Genomic DNA, 6,000 nt, shown 5'->3' with positions numbered 1-6,000 from the left:
AGGGTTCAAATGCAAGAGGAGGTGGAAATTTCAGAGGTAGGGGGAGACCTAGCCCTAAATGCAAAGGCTCCTAGCAATAACAGCGTCCATCTGACAATCCTAATAAGGATAAGGATTGTCACTACTGTGGAAAGTACGGTCATATTGCTAAGGACTACTGGAAGAACCAAGGCAAGCAGCATGGACATTATGTATCGTACAGTCAGACAGATGATGCTTCTGGGGATAGACTGTTTGCCATGACATATGTGAAAGACAGGGCTGTTGAGAAGTGTACTGAGGATGTTGTTTGGTATATTGATTCAAGGGCATCGAATCATATGACCCCTCATGGTGACTCGTTTATTGACATGGTGTCTGATAGGAATGGCTATGTATACACAAGGAATGACATACATCATAGCATTGAACATAAAGGCAAAATGCCTTTGGTAATCCATGATGGCGTGAAGAAGAACTTACATGATGTATTGCATGTCCCATCAATTACAAAAAATTTGTTGTCTATGGACCTGATGACTGAGCAAAATTTACAGGTTAGATCTAATAAGCATGGTTGCTTCATTGAGGATTTTGGTAGTGGCTGCAAATTGATTGCTCGTGGTCATAGGAATAGCAGGATGTTTAGTCTTGATGACACTTTGCCACAGTTGAAATCAGTCATGTTTGCCCATGGCTCTGGCATAATTAGAGATTTAGAAATATGGCATAAGAGAGTGGGACATGCCAATCTTCAGTGGTTGCAAATGATGCAGAAGAAACAACTTGTTACATGTCTACCCAAGTTTTCCTACACAAATATTGGCCATGTCTGCGATGCTTGTCAATTTGGTAAATAGTCAAGTTTGCCATTTATCAAGCATGTAAGAAATAGTGAGCGACCATTGCAATTGGTTCACTCTGATGTGGTGGGGCCAGCCCATAATGTATCTATGGGAGGCTCTAAGTATTATGTGACATTCATCGATGACTTCAGTTGCTATACTTGGGTTTATATACTGAAAACAAAGAATGATGTGTTTGCTATTTTTCAGCAATTTAAGCAGCATATTGAAAATAAATATGATTGCTACATCTCTTCTTTAAGATCTGACATTGGTGGGGAGTATGTGTCAAATGAATTTGACAATTTTTTGGTTGAAATTGGCATACATAGGTAGCTTACATGTAGCTACCCTCCACAACAGAACGGGGTAGCTAAACATAAGAATAGGGTCTTAATGGAAGCTGCTCGTGCAATGATGAATGAGAAGAAGATGATGCTCTATTATTGGGCTGAGGCTTTTATGACAGCCATGTATATCTTGAATAGGACTCCCACAACATGTATTCATGATATGACACAATTTGAGAAGTTGTACGGCTACAAGCCTGATATCAGTCACATGAAAGTATTTGGCTGTCTTGCTTATGTGCACATCCCTGATGAGAAGAGGAAGAAGCTGGATCTGAAAGCACATAAGTGTGTCTTTATTGGTTATTGGCAAGAGAAGAAGGCATATAAATGCTATGATCCCTCTACTCGGGAGACACTAGTGAGCAGAGATGTTATCTTTGATGAGATGGCATCTTGATATGCATCACCTACTGTAGTGCCATCAGATATGCCTTCTACACATGTTTCTACAGTTGATTTGCAGTAGAGTACGGCATTGATAGCAACCCTGGTGGTATGACGCTATCTCCATGGATAGGGAGATTGCGGAGCTCTGGCGTCTCACCATCTACTGACACCACCATGTCAGTGAGGGGGAGATATGATGTGGTGGATAGCAAAGGGAAAGAGCAATCTTCTAAGATGATACATCTAGTGTGATGACACCTGAACGGATGACTTTAGGCTATGACTCAACTAACAATCTAGACAGTGAGCTTGGTATTCCGACTGTGTGTACACTTGGCACAAAGCAAAACAGGTATATTCCACCTCATGAGAGAGGGGAATCGAGTAGCGTACCACAACTTAGATGCTTGCAAAGAGACAGTACCATGTGGATAGGCTGACTTACAGTGATTACTCTACGAAACATTATGCCTACATGACAAAAGTGACGGAGGTCAAAAAACCTGCTACATATGTTGAAGCAATGATGGATAAAATTTTTGTATAGCTATGGATGAGAAAATATCTGCCTTGGCTGAAAATAGAACATGGGATCTTGTACCACTGCTAGAAGGAAAGAAGACCATTGGCTGCAAATGGGTCTATAAGATTAAATTTTAAGTTGGATGGTAGTGTAGAGAGATACAAAGCCAGGCTGGTCGCTAAAGGATATGCTTAGTAGTATGGGTTAGACTATGAGGAAACATTCAGTCCTATTGCCAAGATGGCAACCATACAAATAGTGATCACATTGGCTACCGCTAAAGGATAGAAATTGCAGCATATGAATGATAAGAATTGGTTTCTCAATGGTGATTTAGCGGATGATGTTTATATGGATCAGTCTGAAGGGTATGTGCACCCTAATTTTTAGCATTATGTATGCAAGCTAAAAAAATTATTGTATGGGCTGAAGCAAGCTCCAAGAGCATGGCATGCAAGGATCAATAATTACTTGCAGAGTTTGGGATTCACTATTGGCAAGGCTTATCATAGTCTATTTATGAAAAAGACAGACAAAGGTTTGGTAGTGTTGATTATCTATGTTGATGATTTGATAATCACAGGTGATGATGACTTGGGGATACAACATGATATGCGGATGCTGAAATCTGAATTTGATATGAGAGACTTAGGAGGTGAACTGAAGTATTTCTTGGGTATTGAGGTGTTCAAGGCTAAAAATGGTTTATGGCTGATACAGAAACACTATGCCATGGAAATGCTAAAGAAATATGGCATGGTTGAATGTAAACCACTGATACACCTCTGGATCAAAATGTCAAGTTGGACATTAGCACTGAAGCTAAAATTGATGATGTGACTATGTACAAGCAAATGGTTGGAAGTCTGATCTACTTGACCATCACTAAGCATGACTTGAGTTATGTTGTTGGGCTCATAAGTTAGTTTATGCAGAAGCCCAAAAATTCACATTTGGATGCTACTAGATGGATTATGAGATATGTAAAGTCCACTATAGATTATGGGTTGTTTTATATGAAAGCTAAGCCCTTGACACTGGTTGGATACACAGATGCAAATTGGGTAGGATGCTCATATGATCATAGATCTACAAGTGGTTATGCCTTTGGATTTGGAAGTGGAATGATTAGCTAGAGTAGCAAGAAGCAACCTACAGTTGCATTATTTAGCATTGAGGCAGAGTACAGGGGTGTTGCATTGGCAGCATGTGAGATTGCATGGCCGCTCAAGCTTATGGCTGATTTGGACATACAAGTGGATGCTCCAATGACCTTGTTATGTGACAATCTCAGTAGTGTACTACTGGCAACAAATCCAATTTATCATGGCAGGACTAAACACATTGAGGTACATTGCCATTTTATTAGAGAGATGGTTCTTGTAGGGAAAGTAGATCTTATGCATGTGAAGACTGATGAACAAGCTGTAGATATCTTTACCAAGTCTTTGGGTAAAGATAAGTTCAGTGTTTTTCGACAGCTACTTGGTGCAGAGGCTGTCTTGAGCTTGAGAGGGACTGTTAAGACTTCAAGCTCTTTAATCTTTAGTATTTTTGTAACTAACACTTTGTCACCTATCATATGTCTAGCTGTATCAACAAGTGTGGGACATTAAATAAGTGGGTGACTTTAGGCTATGTGTGAATGGTTTGTAAGTTTTTTAGTATGTTGTATTCACTTTAGTTATGTGTTATGGAATAATAAAGGAAATGAGATGAGAGCACACTGCTCCTCTATGTTGCTCCAACCCTTCTCTCTGTCTCTCAACAAGTTCCTAAAACAACCAAAGTTCAATCCATATCCAAGTTGTTTATGTGTAAAGCTCAATAGGGATGCTCTAGGGATGGATTAGAGCTCATTTTTCTCAACCACCATTGAAAGGTTCTTTGCTGTCATAAACAATTGTGGATAGCAAGCATATGACTTGAATATTAGTAAAATCTATGCTTTTTTTAATGCCACTTGCAAATGCTCGTAGGTCATATGTATGCTTGCCATTGTGCTGGTTATGTTGAATATGCTTTTCTTTGAGTTTTGAGCTTTGCTTTCAAGCTCTTTAACATTCATATTTGGTAGAGGTTACATGGTTAGTGAATAGCTTACATGGTTAATGATCTATTATTTATGAGCTTAGAGGCTTATGTTATTTATACGCTCTTGGATGTATTACTTGGTGCCTTTGGGCTCCTGGAACTTATAACATACATGTATTGAGCTTGTTTTGCTCTTGGATACTCTAATTTACTTCCAATGGGAGTACTTTCAAATTTTTTTTACAGAGCTTGGTTTTTAGAGACCATGGGATCCATTTATATATGCTCATTAGTTTATGTAAACACTATCCTTACAATAATTGATCATTGTGGGATGATCTCTATTTGAATTTTGGATACCTGATACTTGATCCTATCAAATGGGTTATCAATCATGGATACATGCTTTGTTATGTATTGAGCTTCACTATTCATGAGCAATGAGTTGGTTATAGCTTGGTAGATCTGACTATTGTTTGAAGATATTTATGTACATTTAGCTCATGTATTTGAGTACCCCTTGGTTTGGGATGTATCTATGTATTTGACAATTTTGGCTCTCTAACTATATTTGGTACTTAGAGTTGTATATTCTTAAATTGTCATTGTTAGTTGCATTGTCATCCCAATTGTTATTTGGACTTCCCTATCAATGGGATCATTTTTATTTTGAACATTTTCCTATAGTTAATCTGTCATTTAATATAGTTTTATGGGAAGCATTGATGTAGTTTAGCTTTGAGCTATTGTATTGAGGACATACACTTGTTTTGGAGACTTTAATATTTCTATTTTGTGGATAGTATTATATTACCTTGTACTCCTAACATTGCATACACTCGGTTTAGTTTTGGGGCTGTTCTAGTTAAATTATATCAACCCCCATACTCTTTTTATTTTGTAGTTATTATGATAGGTGCTCTAGTGCTACTAAAGATAGTGACATCTTTAACATTCACCATGGATTGCAATAACTTAGAAGACATAGATTTGACAAGTCTTTGTCCAAAAGGAGCAGGTTAAGCCATAATTTGAGATGCAAAGGTATAAATGTGATATTATTGGTATTAATCATGTACATTTGCAATTCTCTATAGGTACTTCTTTTGTTTTACATGATGTATGTCATGTCCCAACTTTAACAAAAAGCCCCGTCTCTAGTGGACAAGTGGATGATATTGGTTATTGTGCCTCTTTTGGCGATTCTGCATAAAAGTCACTCTTTGCAACCTCATTTTTGGATTGACAATCTTTATCCCTTGCTTGTTTTTGGATCTACTAATCATGTGTTAGTCATCACTAATCTTCTTCATGTATCTCTATATCATCATTGTCTTGGATACATGTCATGTAAATGAATGAAAGTTTTGACTTATTTGCAATGTCTCCCCCTCTCCTTGTTTTGATTCTTGTGATAATTGCTTCTATGGCAGTTATATTGGTAATGCTCATAGAAATTTTGGCTCTATGTGCAGGGATGAACCATTGGCTCTTGTTCATTTTATATTTGTGGTCTCATGCCCTATCAGCCTTTGATTGTTTTTGCTAAGTGCCTTTGTCATCTTTATGGATGGATTTTCACATAAAGTCTAGGCCTATCCCATAAAGTAGAAATTAGATGTTTTAGCTATATTTAGTGCTTTATTGCTTTGATTGAGAACTAATTTTAGGCATAAGCTAAATATCTAAGATCAAATAATAGCGATGAGTATGTCTCACATGCTTTTGAGCAATTTTGTGATAATCCAGGCATTAAGCATCAATTGGCTATCCCTTACACCCCACTCCAAAATGGTATTATAGAGCACATGAATAGGACCACTCAAGAGAGGGTAGGCTTACCCCACACATTTTGGGCTAAGGTAGTTACTATAGCTCA

The sequence above is a fragment of the Lygodium microphyllum genome, chromosome 24 (genome assembly GCF_053477565.2).
Source record: "Lygodium microphyllum isolate KBCC chromosome 24, Lygodium_microphyllum_v1.1.10, whole genome shotgun sequence".
NCBI lineage: Eukaryota > Viridiplantae > Streptophyta > Polypodiopsida > Schizaeales > Lygodiaceae > Lygodium > Lygodium microphyllum.
This window is presented reverse-complemented; position numbering follows the sequence as displayed.